We start from the raw sequence: 20,441 nt of genomic DNA, 5'->3' as shown, positions 1-20,441 counted from the left end.
TGAAGAAGACACGCTTGTAGAAGACATAAAGGAAGATCTTGACGAGGTATCATTAAGAGAGAAATACTTTTCAGAAGAGTCAAGCATCAACAAGGAAGTCTTAAAGAGATGTATTCAAGACTGTGAAGTTGATATAGATAAGGTTAGGCTTTGTTTATTGTTGTGCTTAGACTATTTTTTGTTAGGTAAAGATGCTCGTAGGACGAGTGTAGACACAGAACATATAGAGTTGGTGGATAATATAGAGAAATTCAATAAATTTTCATGGGGTCCTAAGGTTTTCCAACGCACTTTATCTTGCCTAAAGAAGGCATTGCCTCGTGCAACGGAACCAACGAAAGAGAAGAAGGAAAGTGGAATAACTTATTATTTGAGTGGCTGCGCATTTGAATATTGTGTAGCTAAAGCTAAGATTCAGATATTCGATTGTCAGGAATAAAATTGATGTTCATTTTGAAAATAACCAAAAATATGACTCAGTCTAGACTGCATCTAAACGAGTCTAGACTGAGTCATACACTTAATCTTAAAGTAACAAGACAACTCAAGCCTTTCAATCAATCAACTTTTTACACGTCAATCAAACAACTATTTACTCACATGGCAACTTGGCGAATCCATAAATCACATTTTCTAATTGACTATAATAATGGGTGATAGCATCCATTACAAAGTTGTTATTACTACTAGTCTATCAATCTTCTTATTCTACTTCTTTATCATCTTCTTCTACTTAGTCATGGGAGGATTTAACGACGACATTTGCTTTAGTTGTCGAGATCTTGGTCATAAATTGGTTGAATGCCCTAATCGATGTGGGAAAGGTGTAGTGCAATGGTTAAAGGTGAATAAAAACAATGAAAATCATGGAAAGTATTTTTTAAATTGCTCGTCACGTTGTAAATATTTTAAGTGGGATGAGAGCGAGACATCAGGAACAATTGGAACTAATGAAAATAGATCAATTAATGGGAGAGTGAAAGACGACGAAATTGGCCAGCTGGAGCATATGTTTGAAAATTTGGCCTAAATAGCTAAGAAAAAAGATTTAGAGATCACAACTACTGTCACAAAAATTGTTGTGTCGATGAAGAAAAATTAATATGTGAAGTCTCGTTGTGTGTATATGGTTTTTCATTGTTGCACTTTTGAATTCTAATATGTATGTGGTTATTCCAAGACGGAAATTTATGTCCTTCCATAGTTGTAAAAAATTTAGACGCTAACAATGATAACAAGACAATTGCAGGAGTCTAGACTCGAAAGACAATTGTAGGAGTCTAGACTCAGACTGCAGGAGTCTAGACTCAGACTGCAAGAGTCTGAGTCTTTCCTTATAAAATTTTTAGCTAGTCGAAGTATTCAATGATTACACATCGAAAATACAAATTCATTCACCATGTCATAAAAATTCACGATTTCTCGATACATACATCAAAATTGTACTACAATCACTCCAAAATATTTGACCAAAGAAGTTCCGTTAAGTGTTCGACCTACATATTTAAGTTCAAAAATATCGTGTCGTACATCTACAAACACACAACTAAGATATTCAAAAACTTAATAGCCAAAGATATTTTATTTTTACATATAAATCAAAGAGGAAGGGTCTGACAAAAAGATGGAACTGCTTCATTCGAACGACAAGTCTTCCGATTATGTCCCAAATGATGACATCGACTGCACGCCTTCCTTTACCTTGGTAGAGACTCTCCACGCGATTCTCTTCTTGCTATCTTAGGTCTGCCTCCTCGACGTATGGTAGTTGGAGGTCTAATAAATGAATTATCATGAAGGTCTGGACATGACCAACTCGATTGAGATGTGACGGGGTACACTAATTCGGCATAAGCTTTGCGCACTGTTTCAAGATAGTAATATTTGTTGCAATAACTATAAACGTGTAAGTCCTTAAGTTTTATAACCGCGATAGTATGTATACATGGTAGTTGCTCTAGATCAAACACCCGACAACTGCAAGTTTTATTCAGTATGTCAACTGTTTCACTTGTACGATCATAGTTTACCTGGAACTCAGTTGAACTGATTGGTATAACGAAATATGGGGTTATCTGTTCCATCCGTAAAGTTATCTTGTCTGCTGCCCATTGGGTGAGAATTGTTTCCCTCGTACTAGATTGTTGCCAACGTTCATAAAACCATTGTTGTATGGTTGCTCACGACACGTGTGATAGGAAGTTCCCTTGCTTCACGCATCAAACCATTAAAACTTTCAGCTATGTTTGATGTCATGATATCATACCGCCTCTTACTCCCATAAGCACGAGCCCATCTCTCAACTCCAGCATCACGCAAATAACGACCAACGTTTGGAAAAGCAAAATCCAACTCAAGGAATAACCGTTCAAACTCTGAAAGTCTGTAGCTCTTGCTTGCTCTAAAAAATAAAGAAAGGAAATCATCTTTTTTAAACTTTGCCTTCAAATTATTACTAAGGTGGTAAACGCATGTACCATCCATTGCATCAGGAAATACAGTTCAAACTCTTTTCAAAATACTCTTATGTCGATCTGAAACAATAACTAAGTCGTTAACATCGCCAATAGCTCGACGTATATGAGATAGAAACCAAGGCCAAGACTCATCATTTTCCGAATCACCAATGCCGAATGCAATTGGGTATATGTTATTGTTGCCATCAACACCAGCAGCAACAAATAGAGTACCAAAATACTTAGCTTTCAAAAAGGTCCCATCAATCACAATAACTGGTCAAATGCATTCCGTAAACCCACGTATGCAACAACCAAGTGCCATAAAATAAAATTTGAAGTGATTTGAGTTACCTTTTTCAATGTGGCATATGGTACCTGGATTACTCCGACACAACTCTTTTGAGTAGTTGCTCAATACAACATACGCTTCATCAGGAGACCCTCTTACCAAATCAACCACACGTTCTTTTGACCTCCAAACAACATCGTAACTGATAACTGATGCACCCGAAAAGGTTACACACCCAAGCGGAGGTATCAAGTAGTAATCCGGCAAAGTCGGGATCGATCCAAGGATAGGAAGGTAGCTTCGATATCGAAGGGTTTTATCCCTCAGTCTAGATATTAAAGGCTAACTTAGACTAAAAAGAAAAGAAACAAAGATAAATGGGGGTTTTAGATTGAATAAGTAATAAAGAAAACAAATAAACTAATTAAACAAAATAAGTAAAACGGGCGAGAGAGATTCGAGAGAAGAGTTCAGAGGAACAAGAGTCGGGAGACAACAAGAGTCGGGAAACAAATTAGTTAGAGAGGTGTCGAAGTCCGGGAATCCGATAATGATAAACCTATGACTATATGTAGTCCGATCTAATGTGTCAAAGTATAATCGATGTTCGACTCCTAAAGTAGATGTCTCTAAGTACTATGTATATCCGGAGATCATACTTAGTCAAACAAACGTCTAAGTCGGTTTATCCCGAGTCAACGAAAGTGTTGTCTAGTCGCCTAACTATGTGAAGTGCATGACAAGACACATGAAATTATGACTTAGACTATGATCGATATCGAATCCTTCGTTTCGTCTATTAACTATGCGAAGTGCTTGACAAGACACATGAAAATACGATCAAAACGATAATCGAAATAAATTAACATCAATTTATAATCAAAACATCAAATCATATTAAACATAGTCATGAATTCATCACATTTCATCTCATATAATCGACACACTAAAGTTAGCTAAACATGGTGATTGAATAAGAAATGGAAAGAAAATGATGATAGAATCCTCCTTTTTCGTTGTGGTTCGAGGCTAAGATCGTCGGAAAATATGAGTCTTTAAAGTGCAGCCGATCTCCCCTTAGCAAAATTCTGGATTCCCCATAGCGACCATCATCATCTTCTCCATTTATCACAAACCTCCATTAAAGCTAAACCCTAGCTTTCTCTCTCTAGCAATCTTTAACCCAAACCAAAATCAAACAACATGAGAAGCTAGCCAAGGACATGAGAAGTAAAAGCCCCAAGGTTTCCAGCCAAGAAAGTGGCCGGAACACCATGAAAAATCCGGCCAAAGACAAGAAGATTCCGGCCAAAATAGCTTAGATCAGAGCCGGTAGCTGCTGTCCCGAGCATGTCCGACCTGCAGCCGCGTCCCGTGAAGACAGCCGTGTTGCAGACGCGTCCCGGAGTGCCGGATCTGCTCTGTCCCGATCTGTTGTTGCTGCCCGAGCTGATCTGCACGGACTGGAAGCTTCCATAAGCTCGGCCTGCTGCTGTTCCGGCCTGCTGTCCCGTGCTCCTTGAAGTCTTCCCGAGCTGCTGGCCGCGACTTGCTTCTCCCGAGCTGCTGCTCGTGTTGCAGCCCGAGCAGCAGCTCGGCCGGCCAAAGCTAGGCCGGCCTAGTGTCCTGGTCGGCCTATGCTTTAGTCGGATCCTCCTTCTTCTTGCTCTCTTTTTCTCTCTCTCTAAAAACCTTCAAGCTCTCTAACTCAAAGAACAAAACCCTAGCCTCTTGCCTCTTTTCTCTCTCTACTTTCGTTCCCAAGCTAGAAGATGATGAAGAAGATGAATAGTAGCCTTTGACCCCTTTCTCAAACTTGAGTCAAACCCTAGACTTAGTCAAAGTTTGACTAAGTCTTTAGACCATTTCATCTTGGACCCTAAAGAGGTGCCTCTAAAATCTCTACTCCTTTCTTTCTTCTTCTTTTCTTTGTGGGCTTGACTTTGATTCCCAACTAGAAACAAAGGAGAGTGCCTTCAAGAAAAGACCTTGGCTTCTTCCTTTCATATCTTCCCCGTCCGAACTCCCAATTGAATACCGTTTTCACCGTCGGACTCGTCATTGACTATGCTTGTCATTTGATTTGCTTGAAGTCTTTGTCTCTCGTTTTTGACACATGAAATGATAGTGACAATTCGTTCCCTTTATTCCGATTTACACGTTTAACTCCAAAATAGGTACCTAACATGAAAAACACATAAAATATTATTTATAATACTCAAAACGAACTAACTAGGCTTAGTTAGGCTCTCCAAATGTGACATTTTCGTGTCACATCAAGATCCCCAAATGTAAGCTTTGCTAGTCCTCGAGCAAATAAAACAAAATAAAAGCCTAACTCACTTTCGGAGGCATCCCGGTTGCATTTAGCGTATGCAACAATCCTTTAAACCTCTAGGTTACCCCTAGAGGACGAGTGTCGTCTCGTGAGGGTTTCCATAGATGATACCCACAAACATCGAGTCTCATGAGACATAAGGGTCCAACATCGAAATCATAGATAAGCATGGTTCGTATAGTAAAGGATTTAAGCATGTCAACACATAATGAATCAAGTAAATAAGTTCATATAAAAGCTAAAGGCCCCTTCACTAATGATCTTACCCTAAAGTACTAGTGTCATACCATAATGAGCAACATCTATGTTCCGAAGTCACAAAACCTCGATTCCTAAGTTAGTACATTTCGCCTCGACTTCGGCCTCACGGACATGCACTCCAAATATGAAATCACTCAAGAATGGTTCGCTCGTATGTGTGAGTGTGATCACTAACATGGACTCAACACATAAAAAGGGGTGAGGACAACATTTTGGAACGAATGATCTTCGAAAAGGAATTAGCCACTAAATAGAGTGGGGAAGCTCACTCGCCCTTCTCACCCATTCTACCCTCTAAGAATGCCTTCTGAAGGTTAACAGATACTAGAAATGGGTGATGATGGTGGATTCCCGAGAATGTCGAACTCTTCATGATAGAACCTCTTAAGCATTTCCACATTCGTTTCTTGCTTCGAATACTTATTCATGAACATACAGACAAACACACACATATATACAATCACATCACTCACACAAAAGAGCTAACATGCTCAAACATAACATAAACAACTTTATTCATCATTCATTTTTTTTCTTTTTGTCTTTCTTTCTTTCTTTCTTTTTTCACTTTTTCACTTTTTTTTTCTTTTTTTTTTTCATAACACAACATCACATAAAACAAACATAACTCACACAATACTATATTCGTGCAATCAACTTTTTTTCCCTTTCATACTTGTTTTTGACATTCTTCGTTCGTTTCTTCCCATGTCTTCATTCTCGGGATATAAGATGATGATGGTAATGGAGTATCCGCCTCCCTCTAGTTGGCATTCTGATCGGGTTTCATAGACTACAAGGACAAGGTTAATTCGCTATCCTAATGTCACTCCTAGTGGCTAAGGAAGTTGAGCACACGAGATCAAATGAGCTCTTTTAATAGGTACGAGGTTGAGTAGCTCTTCATTCTACTCAGAGTTAGCGCGGAAGAGTACACTCGAAGGACAATTTAGGCTTTGAGCTCTCACATGGGTTAAGTCTCCACTAATGACTACTCTAGGTCTCTTAGAGATGTTTCTTCTTCACTAAGATGTTACTCCCATAGTATAACACAAACACTCAAACACTCGACTTTCATGCAAAGACCATTAGCAATCACAAAACTCATCAACTTGACACATATGCATCAACATTCTTAAAACTATCACTACAATCACATGCAAATCTACTCAAAATGTTAAAAAAATTTCAAATTTTGGCTAATTTGAACTCTTTTGTCTTTGAAACCTATGGTCATGCATTGGTTATGGTCATATCCCCGCATCCCCAAACTTAAAACTAACATTGTCCTCAATGTTCTAAGCATATACTCACCAAATGATTAAAAGGCACATCAATTTAAAGAGAAGAGTTGAGAGATATTACTATAACCGAAGGAGATAAAGGATGATACTACCAAGACTCGTGTATAAAGAGGTTTCAAGTTGATGCCAAGCTCGCGCCATCCCCAAACTTGGAACAAACCACGCTTTAGAAGTAAAACATATAAGAAGTGCTCCTAAAATATCCAAAAATATAATGAGAATAAAGCACATAGAAACATGACCATATAAAATGACCACTCACGCGGGATCACTCGATTGCATTGAGCTATGCAATTAGCCTTTGATTCTCTAATTTTCACACAAGAGCACGAGTTATGTCTCGCGGAGGTTTTCCAGAGATGTTACCCACAAACATCAAGGACCCATCTTAATCGGCTAACGATCATATAGTAAAAGCCGGAAAATTTGGGGGTCAACCCAAAGAAAGCTATATACAAATGGTAAAAGTCTCACAAGAATATTAAACGAAAGAAGTGCAAGTGAGACTAAAAGCAAAAAGAGACCATCCCCAAACTTAGTGGATGCACGGTCCACTAAGTACGCATTAATGCTAGGGGCACGACTAAAAAGTCGTCAAAAGGATCGACATACAAATGAAGGGTCAGGAAGTCAGTCGAAGGTAAAAAGTCAAACTCAAGCTTAGTGGATATAACATCCACTAAGTCCCTAGACATGCTAGGAAAGACGTCTGAAGTGTCCCAAAAGGGGTCAACAACCGAGTCTGAGATCATGTGGAAGGTCGAACTAGACTCTAAGGGTAAGGCAATATGCTCGGGGACCAAGTCAAGGTCCGTGGTTTCCTTAGGTAAATAATCCAACAGGCTATCCATTGTCTCGCTGACTTCTATGTCGTCGACGTCCATAAAGGCATCTGGAGCCTCAAAGTTAGGCATAACACCTTCCATTCTACATAACCCATCCAAATAATCACAAGTGGTAAAAGTTGGAAAGTTCAACATCATGTGATCCCCAAACTTGCTCATAGAGCTACCATCCTGAACATCAAAATCTAGTGTAGTCTGATCATGGTGAAGTGACAATGGTCGAGGGAGTGAGCAACAAGGATCATCGGTCAATTCATACTCAAGGGGTCTATCAAGAGATTCTTCGACATTTAACTTAAGACTAGAGTTAGGTGTATTACCCTCACCATCATTCATAGTCTCTTCTTGAATTTGGGGTGCGCAAACTCCTTCCTCGTCGACGATAGGCTCTGACTCAAGTCTATCAACAATTTTGAGAAGTCGTTCCGTGATCTCCGTTATATCTCGATTAAATCTAGTTTGGTACTCTAAAATTGCTTGAAGAGTGTCTTCAGACATCTCCTCGTAATAAGGCACATGAGTATAACTAGACGAAGACTCTCGCGGAACACGGATCATGGGACAATACTCGGTCAAATGGTCTAAGCTCGCACAAATAGCACAAGCTGGGCTAATGGTCTCCATGGTCCTTTCTTCACTACCTTCATGTAGATACCTAGACTCGACTCTTTGAATGGAATCATCGAGTCGGGAATTGTCATCACTAAGTGAACCGTTCATATATGCTTGTCGATAGTCTCGAAGACTCTTACTGAGTTGGTTACCCTCATGCTCATAATCTCTAAAACCATATTCATGATGAGTCTGACCGACTCCATACATCCGTTGATATTCACCCATGTTCATCCTAGGTCGGTCAGGCTCAACTCGCCTATTCCTATCACTAGTCGGGCCATTCCTATATAAGTTTGAGTAGTCCTGATGACTTGTAGATGGTCGACTAGTGTTGGAAAGAGTTCGCATAAGGTCATTCTCATAAAATGACCCACTTGCCATGATTTCACAATATTCAAGGATACTAACACACAATCGCAAAATGGGAGCTAACACTTAAAGAACTAAACAATCACACACAAGTAAAAAGGATGAGATATAATGCGATACTATCGAGTGCTCCTCTCGTTTCGTTCGCCTTTCTTCTTAACTTCTCGAATCCTTCCTTTTCCTTCACTCTTATGTCTCTTTTTGGCTCTTTTCTCGAAACAGTACCAAAAAGAAAAAGAAAAAGATAAGAAAGAAACTACAAAATAAATAAAGAAAAAAACGTCTAAGAAAGCAAATAACACGAGACTAATGAACAAAACAACAAACGCTATCCTAACTACTAAACCTATCCCCGGCAGCGGCGCCAAAAACTTGATGCACCCGAAAAGGTTGCACACTGATGGGCCTGGATTACAGAAGCGTAACTAACTGTAAACCAATAGTCGATACATCTGTGGGTCCTCCCAAAACACAAAGTTTTTAGTGAACGATAGTCTCACATTTTTGTAAATTACTGATAGTGCATGTGAGACTATCAGAAAAGAAAGGCAATCCCCAAACTTAGACGACATTAAGGTCGTTAAGTTTGGTACTACAGCCGAAATAGTATAGACCTGGTAAAAAGGGTCTATGTAGAAATGAAAAAATGGGTGAGGAACTGCAAAAACGTCGAGACTTACTCTCGGGGGACCATATGCATTAACATCTAGAGGACTCTCAGGGTCAGATGAACTTATACTCTTTTGGTCTGTCATAGACCACCCTATTGGTTCCCCCATAAATGGAGACGACTCTAGGTTAGACTGACTGGAACTCTCTTCCGATGATGGTTGAGGTGCCTCTAAAGTCTCTCTTTCTCACCAAAATAAATACAAAAAATAAAAACTGTAAATTTCTTCTTTTGAGGTCCTCCTCCTTGTTGCGCCTCCTCTTCAGATCCTTAGTGTTCTGCACACCAAAAACAGAGAAGCAAGTCAAAGTATCCAAAATTCAAAACTTACCAAAAATAAAATTTTCCAAGAATAGAACAAATTTAAAACTTAGTCCCCGGCAGCGGCGCCAAACACTTGATGGGCCTAGAAAGGTTACCCTAAATAGGTCTACACCCGCAAGTGCACGGGTGTCAAGTTGTAATTTCCAGGTAAGACCGGGGTCGATCCGCAGAGACTAGTCAAACCTATTCTAAAACTTAGAAATCATACAGTGTTGTTTGAAAATTGGTTTTGTGGTTTTGGTGATAAAATAATAAAAAAACAAAATAATAAAACAAATAATGATACAAGGAACTCAAATGAGGGGAGATGACCTAGGGTTTTTGGAATCCACCGAATAACTCAATTTTAAACACACGAGATCAACTGACTAACTCTCTCGTTTTATAACTCAGAATTTCGGATAATGAACTATCCTAATTCCGGGAGATGTTTCCGATAAAATCGGTTTTTAACTCATGAAATTGTAATTGTCTTATTTAAAAAATGAACTTCTAAACTACTATTTATTAATCAATAAGTATGTATCGTCAAATGATTTAACCTAAGCACGATACATCAAACCTAAAAGCATAGATAGTGAAAAGATAATCGACTTGACAAATTAAAACAATTTAAACATTAAATCACATTCAAAGAATTAAGCAAATAACTTGTGTTTCTAAAAGCTCGAATACGGTTTCATCCTAAAACCCTAGATGGAGAAAATTAGCTACTCGTGAGATAAGAGATAAACATTTAAAAATATATAAGTAGGAGAGTAAAGAAACTTAATTTTCCTTCTGATTTGCAACCAAACAGACCCTAGAAGATGTATTTTCCTGCTGTTCTTTCCGGAATTCTGCCAAACAGACCCTTAGGGAAAATAATTTTCTCGTCTTCCCGGAAACGATTTCCTGGTGAGAAAATTATTTTCCTCGCCTGGTTTTTTCTCTCTCTCGGTTTTCTCTTTCTTTCTCACTCTAAACTTTCTCTTTCTCTCTCTAAACAATAATATAACTCTCTTTTTATTTCTCTAACAGGAATAGTAAAGGGAGAAGGAGATAAAATGATTTTAATGTAGTTTTCAAATTAATTCAATCTCCCTCTCTCTCTACAGACCAAGAGCTTTCTCTCTCTCTACTCTTTCAATCTGATCTTATCTCTCTCACAAAGAGAAGAATTAGAAGAAGAAGAAGAAGCAGAAAAACAGTAAACTCGAATTCCTTCTCTCTCTCTAAACCTCTTTCTTCTTCTTTTGCCGTCAGATGATCTAACACCGAGAGCTCTTTACATCACTCTCTCTCTCTCTCTCTAATATAGTCGGTTTTGGTTGAGCTACCAGAGAAAGACCCCCCAGTCGAGATGATTCAAAACTCAGATTAAGCTCCCTGTTATATAAGAGAAGAGAATCCCAATTAGTAGCAATGTCTTTTCAATCTTAAGAAATCTCCTTCTCTCTCTCATCGAATCTCAGCTATCCCTTCTTTCTATATTGCTTCAGTTTATAGAATCCTTCTCTGAATATGGAAAATATGGAAAGGAAAAAAGAAGCCGAGAACTCTCTGTTATGTTCGAAAAATCCCTCCAGCTATTGTTTAAGTTCGTAGAGAGAGACAGAGAGAGAGACAGAGAGAGAGAGTGAAGATATTCTTCTCTCTTTCATTCTTGTTTCAGATATCATCAAATCCTTCTTCCAATCTCCATATACTCTCTCTTTCAACCGCAATCTTCTTTCTTTCTTTGCTCTGATCTCTCTAAATGTTCCAGCCGAATTTCTATAGTCCTCTTACCTTCTTCATCTCTCCAGAAAATATCTTGTTTCAAAAGAGAAGATAAACAATAGCCAAATCCTCATCTAATCGGTTTCTGCCTAAAGATATCATTTCCAATCCCATCTTCTATCTAAGATGTTATCCTGATCAATCCCAACTCTCTCTCTCTCTCTATAGATGACCTCTAGCCGAATCTCCATATCAATTCTCTCTTATAATATCTCAAAATCAATCTCTTTCGATCTCTAAGACAAAGGAATTATCTTTGATCTTCTCCCTCAATCAATCTCCCCAACTATCACTTTCCATCTCTCTCTACGTTCTCTGCGTCAAAGATGGAAAGAGAAGAAGATACTTTCTCTCTTCTCTCTCTAAAGTTAGAGAAGAATGAATAAAGGAAAGATATCCCAATAAATTTGGGAAGCCAATCGTGCCTTGCTGGAGAGGTGTATTGGTTATCACGAGAAGATGATTGGCTGCAGCCGATGTATTTTAATTTGGTGAAGCTGCTGTTATGGACCGTGAGATTAAGTCAGGCGCACGGTTCTGTTTCTTGGTCGTCAGATCTTCCGGACTACAATACTATCATGTCCTGCCAAACACTGAATCAGTGCTTGAAAATAATCCCGAATTTAACCACTGGGCCCAACGCTTATACCGAAAATAACCAAGTGCCATCAGATCACACCTTGTTCTTCCGCTAGATCAATGCCACGTGTCTTATAGTTGATCCACAACTCCAATCTTTGGCATAACTTTCCCACCTGAAATCCGATTCGACCTCTGTTTTCGCCATTGGGTTCGTCTTGGACTCTAATTTTCACCCGAGTACTAAAATTTCCAGAACACCCTCATCTCTAAATGACCGAAATACCCTCAAGTGTGTCTTTCTCTCGATTTTAACCATTTTTCACGCCGAACTCCGTAAAAGACACCTGAGAAAGAGAAACACACAATTCATCAAAATAACTGCTCAAAATAGACCAACTCGTCCAAGTTAAAAAATTCAGATGGGACATTTTCATGTCTCATCAAACATCCCCAAACTTAGATTTTGCTAGTCCTCGAGCAAACTGAAAAATATAACTAAACCCATTTCACCACTTTCGTAGGGAACCACGATTGCACTTAGCACGTGCAACAAGCCGTTAAACCTCTAAGTTACCCTAGAGGACGAGTTTTGTCTCGTGAGGGTTTCCAGTGAATATACCCATAAAATTCAAGAATTTTCAAAAATGCTGAAGGGTTCAAATATGATGTGGACTAAAAATGTTCATCCGGTAGACTTTCGAAAGTTAATAAAAATTAAATCCAAGTCAATCAAACCATACAAACGCTAAAAATCTCTTCACTAGTAATCTAAACCCGAAGTGCACGTGACCAACCAATATGAGTATCATTTCGGTTCAGAACAAACAAGACCTTGATTACCTTCTCAATACATTTCGCCGCGACTGTTGCCTCACGGTCATACACTCAAAAATTCAAGTCACTCAGAAATGTTTCACTCAATGTGCGAGTATGAGCATGAAGAAAAACTCAACACATTACAAAAGACGGACTAAATTTTTGGTAAACGACTAATCTCATAGAAGGAAACAACCACTAATATGGAATGGGGAAACTAACCAACTCTTCTCACCTGATCAACTATCTAACCATGCTTCCTAGAGGTCAATAGACTATAATTATGATGTGACTAGAACTCCTGAGAACTCGACGTCTTCAAATCTTCAAGAAATTCTTCAAAGGATAAACACTTAAACAAAACTACACAAACACTTTTTTTTTCTTTTTCTATTTCTATTTTCTTTTTCTTTCTTTCTTTTTTTTTTATACACTTCTGGTAATAAAACTCTAAATACACAACTTACTTTCTTAACACTTTCCTTAGGTATCATTCTCTCCACTTTGCTTCATGCCTTATTCTCAAGGTTCTAAATGGTGAAAGGAGTTCCTATCTTCCTCTAGTTGACATTGTTTCAAGTTTCTCAGACTACAAGAGAAGGTTTGCATTCCTGATGAGATCCCTAGTGGTTGTGAAATTTGAACTCAAGAGATCGAATGAGCTCTTTTTAGCATTGCGAGGTTGAGTATCTCTTCATTCTACTCGGAGTTAGCGCAGAAGAGATCACTCAAAGCAAAAAAAGAAAGGCTCAGAATCTCACATGGGTTAAGTCTCCACTAATGATCGATCAAGTTCTCTCAGAAAAGTCTACTCGTCACCTATCTAACACTCACATGGCTAGTGCACAGACAACCTCAAAACTCGAAATTCGTGAAAAAACCTTTAGCAAAAGCATATTACGACCAACTAGACTCTATAACTATTAACAAGCAAAAACAACTAGACTCACATTTTCAATCCAAAAATTAAAAATTTTGAACCCCTTTTGAATTTTTGAAATAAGGACTAAAAATTCAATCCCCTATCCCCAAACTTAAACCGAACATTGTCCTCAATGTTTTGAAGACTATGCAAAAATAATAGGATGTAAGGAAAGATGTTACCAGATTTAGAAGTCCTATGCATGGGTTGCCTCCCAGAAAGCGCTAAGTTTAACGTCTTCAGCCAGACGAAACAGATGATTCGAAAAATGGAAAAGATTATACCTACTGGATTACAAAAGCGTAACTAACTGTAAACCAATAGTCGATACATCTGTGGGTCCTCCCAAAACACAAAGTTTTCCGTGAACGATAGTCTCACATTTTTGTAAATTACTGATAGTGCATGTGAGACTATCAGAAAAGAAAGGCAATCCCCAAACTTAGACGACGTTAAGGTCGTTAAGTTTGGTACTACAGCCGAAATAGTATAGACCTGGTAAAAAGGGTCTATGTAGAAATGAAAAAATGGGTGAGGAACTGCAAAAACGTCGAGACTTACTCTCGGGGGACCATATGCATTAACATCTAGAGGACTCTCAGGGTCAGATGAACTTATACTCTTTTGGTCTGTCATAGACCACCCTATTGGTTCCCCCATAAATGGAGACGACTCTAGGTTAGACAGACTGGAACCCTCTTCCGATGATGGTTGAGGTGCCTCTAAAGGTGACAATATTGGCTCTGAGATTATGAGGAGTTCCGCTTTAGCGTCCCACTTTGCAGTATCCAGTAATGGGGTTAAATCCAATAAAGCATTCACCTCATTGATATTGCTCTCCTCGTCAAAATCTAAGTTAAAATGGGCCAACAATGCTTCCAACGGGTCAACTGCTAGAGTTTTTGGTAACAAGGGAACCATTTCTTCTTTTTCTAAAAAAGATATATTATTTTATTTTTTATTTTTTTTATTATTATTATTTTTTTTCAAAACCAAGGACTCACTACGAAGATCATATAAGAAAACAAGCACAAAAGTATCCACTTACAGGGGATTCGTGGGTGATCAAGGAATTACCTCTGGTTCAAGACGGGCGATGACCTTTGAGGACGACCCGGACCACTCTTCCCTCAAGTGTTTGAACCCGAGGCTTCGTTTGATTTTTCGGTTACAATTTAAAAGCCCTTTAATTTAGGGTCAAAACTTTAATCCAAAAATAAAAACTAGAAAGTCTAAAGTCTCTCTTTCTCACCAAAATAAATACAAAAAATAAAAACTGTAAATTTCTTCTTTTGAGGTCCTCCTCCTTGTTGCGCCTCCTCTTCAGATCCTTAGTGTTCTGCACACCAAAAACAGAGAAGCAAGTCAAAGTATCCAAAATTCAAAACTTACCAAAAATAGAATTTTCCAAGAATAGAACAAATTTAAAACTTAGTCCCCGGCAGCGGCGCCAAACGCTTGATGGGCCTAGAAAGGTTACCCTAAATAGGTCTACACCCGCAAGTGCACGGGTGTCAAGTTGTAATTTCCAGGTAAGACCGGGGTCGATCCGCAGAGACTAGTCAAACCTATTCTAAAACTTAGAAATCATACAGTGTTGTTTGAAAATTGGTTTTGTGGTTTTGGTGATAAAATAATAAAAAAACAAAATAATAAAACAAATAATGATACAAGGAACTCAAATGAGGGGAGATGACCTAGGGTTTTTGGAATCCACCGAATAACTCAATTTTAAACACACGAGATCAACTGACTAACTCTCTCGTTTTATAACTCAGAATTTCGGATAATGAACTATCCTAATTCCGGGAGATGTTTCCGATAAAATCGGTTTTTAACTCATGAAATTGTAATTGTCTTATTTAAAAAATGAACTTCTAAACTACTATTTATTAATCAATAAGTATGTATCGTCAAATGATTTAACCTAAGCACGATACATCAAACCTAAAAGCATAGATAGTGAAAAGATAATCGACTTGACAAATTAAAACAATTTAAACATTAAATCACATTCAAAGAATTAAGCAAATAACTTGTGTTTCTAAAAGCTCGAATACGGTTTCATCCTAAAACCCTAGATGGAGAAAATTAGCTACTCGTGAGATAAAAGATAAACATTTAAAAATATATAAGTAGGAGAGTAAAGAAACTTAATTTTCCTTCTGATTTGCAACCAAACAGACCCTAGAAGATGTATTTTCCTGCTGTTCTTTCCGGAATTCTGCCAAACAGACCCTTAGGGAAAATAATTTTCTCGTCTTCCCGGAAACGATTTCCTGGTGAGAAAATTATTTTCCTCGCCTGGTTTTTTTCTCTCTCTCGGTTTTCTCTTTCTTTCTCACTCTAAACTTTCTCTTTCTCTCTCTAAACAATAATATAACTCTCTTTTTATTTCTCTAACAGGAATAGTAAAGGGAGAAGGAGATAAAATGATTTTAATGTAGTTTTCAAATTAATTCAATCTCCCTCTCTCTCTACAAACCAAGAGCTTTCTCTCTCTCTACTCTTTCAATCTGATCTTATCTCTCTCACAAAGAGAAGAATTAGAAGAAGAAGAAGAAGCAGAAAAACAGTAAACTCGAATTCCTTCTCTCTCTCTAAACCTCTTTCTTCTTCTTTTGCCGTCAGATGATCTAACACCGAGAGCTCTTTACATCACTCTCTCTCTCTCTCTCTAATATAGTCGGTTTTGGTTGAGCTACCAGAGAAAGACCCCCCAGTCGAGATGATTCAAAACTCAGATTAAGCTCCCTGTTATATAAGAGAAGAGAATCCCAATTAGTAGCAATGTCTTTTCAATCTTAAGAAATCTCCTTCTCTCTCTCATCGAATCTCAGCTATCCCTTCTTTCTATATTGCTTCAGTTTATAGAATCCTTCTCTGAATATGGAAAATATGGAAAGGAAAAAAGAAGCCGAGAACTCTCTGTTATGTTCGAAAAATCCCTCCAGCTATTGTTTAAGTTCGTAGAGAGAGACAGAGAGAGAGACAGAGAGAGAGAGTGAAGATATTCTTCTCTCTTTCATTCTTGTTTCAGATATCATCAAATCCTTCTTCCAATCTCCATATACTCTCTCTTTCAACCGCAATCTTCTTTCTTTCTTTGCTCTGATCTCTCTAAATGTTCCAGCCGAATTTCTATAGTCCTCTTACCTTCTTCATCTCTCCAGAAAATATCTTGTTTCAAAAGAGAAGATAAACAATAGCCAAATCCTCATCTAATCGGTTTCTGCCTAAAGATATCATTTCCAATCCCATCTTCTATCTAAGATGTTATCCTGATCAATCCCAACTCTCTCTCTCTCTCTATAGATGACCTCTAGCCGAATCTCCATATCAATTCTCTCTTATAATATCTCAAAATCAATCTCTTTCGATCTCTAAGACAAAGGAATTATCTTTGATCTTCTCCCTCAATCAATCTCCCCAACTATCACTTTCCATCTCTCTCTACGTTCTCTGCGTCAAAGATGGAAAGAGAAGAAGATACTTTCTCTCTTCTCTCTCTAAAGTTAGAGAAGAATGAATAAAGGAAAGATATCCCAATAAATTTGGGAAGCCAATCGTGCCTTGCTGGAGAGGTGTATTGGTTATCACGAGAAGATGATTGGCTGCAGCCGATGTATTTTAATTTGGTGAAGCTGCTGTTATGGACCGTGAGATTAAGTCAGGCGCACGGTTCTGTTTCTTGGTCGTCAGATCTTCCGGACTACAATACTATCATGTCCTGCCAAACACTGAATCAGTGCTTGAAAATAATCCCGAATTTAACCACTGGGCCCAACGCTTATACCGAAAATAACCAAGTGCCATCAGATCACACCTTGTTCTTCCGCTAGATCAATGCCACGTGTCTTATAGTTGATCCACAACTCCAATCTTTGGCATAACTTTCCCACCTGAAATCCGATTCGACCTCTGTTTTCGCCATTGGGTTCGTCTTGGACTCTAATTTTCACCCGAGTACTAAAATTTCCAGAACACCCTCATCTCTAAATGACCGAAATACCCTCAAGTGTGTCTTTCTCTCGATTTTAACCATTTTTCACGCCGAACTCCGTAAAAGACACCTGAGAAAGAGAAACACACAATTCATCAAAACAACTGCTCAAAATAGACCAACTCGTCCAAGTTAAAAAATTCAGATGGGACATTTTCATGTCTCATCAAACATCCCCAAACTTAGATTTTGCTAGTCCTCGAGCAAACTGAAAAATATAACTAAACCCATTTCACCACTTTCGTAGGGAACCACGATTGCACTTAGCACGTGCAACAAGCCGTTAAACCTCTAAGTTACCCTAGAGGACGAGTTTTGTCTCGTGAGGGTTTCCAGTGAATATACCCATAAAATTCAAGAATTTTCAAAAATGCTGAAGGGTTCAAATATGATGTGGACTAAAAATGTTCATCCGGTAGACTTTCGAAAGTTAATAAAAATTAAATCCAAGTCAATCAAACCATACAAACGCTAAAAATCTCTTCACTAGTAATCTAAACCCGAAGTGCACGTGACCAACCAATATGAGTATCATTTCGGTTCAGAACAAACAAGACCTTGATTACCTTCTCAATACATTTCGCCGCGACTGTTGCCTCACGGTCATACACTCAAAAATTCAAGTCACTCAGAAATGTTTCACTCAATGTGCGAGTATGAGCATGAAGAAAAACTCAACACATTACAAAAGACGGACTAAATTTTTGGTAAACGACTAATCTCATAGAAGGAAACAACCACTAATATGGAATGGGGAAACTAACCAACTCTTCTCACCTGATCAACTATCTAACCATGCTTCCTAGAGGTCAATAGACTATAATTATGATGTGACTAGAACTCCTGAGAACTCGACGTCTTCAAATCTTCAAGAAATTCTTCAAAGGATAAACACTTAAACAAAACTACACAAACACTTTTTTTTTCTTTTTCTATTTCTATTTTCTTTTTCTTTCTTTCTTTTTTTTTTATACACTTCTGGTAATAAAACTCTAAATACACAACTTACTTTCTTAACACTTTCCTTAGGTATCATTCTCTCCACTTTGCTTCATGCCTTATTCTCAAGGTTCTAAATGGTGAAAGGAGTTCCTATCTTCCTCTAGTTGACATTGTTTCAAGTTTCTCAGACTACAAGAGAAGGTTTGCATTCCTGATGAGATCCCTAGTGGTTGTGAAATTTGAACTCAAGAGATCGAATGAGCTCTTTTTAGCATTGCGAGGTTGAGTATCTCTTCATTCTACTCGGAGTTAGCGCAGAAGAGATCACTCAAAGCAAAAAAAGAAAGGCTCAGAATCTCACATTTGTTAAGTCTCCACTAATGATCGATCAAGTTCTCTCAGAAAAGTCTACTCGTCACCTATCTAACACTCACATGGCTAGTGCACAGACAACCTCAAAACTCGAAATTCGTGAAAAAACCTTTAGCAAAAGCATATTACGACCAACTAGACTCTATAACTATTAACAAGCAAAAACAACTAGACTCACATTTTCAATCCAAAAATTAAAAATTTTGAACCCCTTTTGAATTTTTGAAATAAGGACTAAAAATTCAATCCCCTATCCCCAAACTTAAACCGAACATTGTCCTCAATGTTTTGAAGACTATGCAAAAATAATAGGATGTAAGGAAAGATGTTACCAGATTTAGAAGTCCTATGCATGGGTTGCCTCCCAGAAAGCGCTAAGTTTAACGTCTTCAGCCAGACGAAACAGATGATTCGAAAAATGGAAAAGATTATACCTACTGGATTACAAAAGCGTAACTAACTGTAAACCAATAGTCGATACATCTGTGGGTCCTCCCAAAACACAAAGTTTTCAGTGAACGATAGTCTCACATTTTTGTAAATTACTGATAGTGCATGTGAGACTATCAGAAAAGAAAGGCAATCCCCAAACTTAGACGACATTAAGGTCGTTAAGTTTGGTACTACAGCCGAAATAGTATAGACCTGGTAAAAAGGGTCTATGTAGAAATGAAAAAAATGGGTGAGGAACTGCAAAAACGTCGAGACTTACTCTCGGGGGACCATATGCATTAACATCTAGAGGACTCTCAGGGTCAGATGAACTTATACTCTTTTGGTCTGTCATAGACCACCCTATTGGTTCCCCCATAAATGGAGACGACTCTAGGTTAGACTGACTGGAACTCTCTTCCGATGATGGTTGAGGTGCCTCTAAAGGTGACAATATTGGCTCTGAGATTATGAGGAGTTCCGCTTTAGCTTCCCACTTTGCAGTATCCAGTAATGGGGTTAAATCCAATAAAGCATTCACCTCATTGATATTGCTCTCCTCGTCAAAATCTAAGTTAAAATGGGCCAACAATGCTTCCAACGGGTCAACTGCTAGAGTTTTTGGTAACAAGGGAACCATTTCTTCTTTTTCTAAAAAAGATATATTATTTTATTTTTTATTTTTTTTATTATTATTTTTTTTCAAAACCAAGGACTTACTACGAAGATCATATAAGAAAACAAGCACAAAAGTATCCACTTACAGGGGATTCGTGGGTGATCAAGGAATTACCTCCGGTTCAAGACGGGCGATGACCTTTGAGGACGACCCGGACCACTCTTCCCTCAAGTGTTTGAACCCGAGGCTTCGTTTGATTTTTCGGTTACAATTTAAAAGCCCTTTAATTTAGGGTCAAAACTTTAATCCAAAAATAAAAACTAGAAAGTCTAAAGTCTCTCTTTCTCACCAAAATAAATACAAAAAATAAAAACTGTAAATTTCTTCTTTTGAGGTCCTCCTCCTTGTTGCGCCTCCTCTTCAGATCCTTAGTGTTCTGCACACCAAAAACAGAGAAGCAAGTCAAAGTATCCAAAATTCAAAACTTACCAAAAATAGAATTTTCCAAGAATAGAACA

Source organism: Eschscholzia californica, unplaced genomic scaffold (genome assembly GCF_041429995.1).
Source record: "Eschscholzia californica isolate CP2 unplaced genomic scaffold, dmEscCali1.0.p SCAF_1, whole genome shotgun sequence".
Lineage (NCBI taxonomy): Eukaryota > Viridiplantae > Streptophyta > Magnoliopsida > Ranunculales > Papaveraceae > Eschscholzia > Eschscholzia californica.
The sequence above is the reverse complement of the archived record's forward strand: the minus strand, read 5'-3'. Positions refer to the sequence as shown.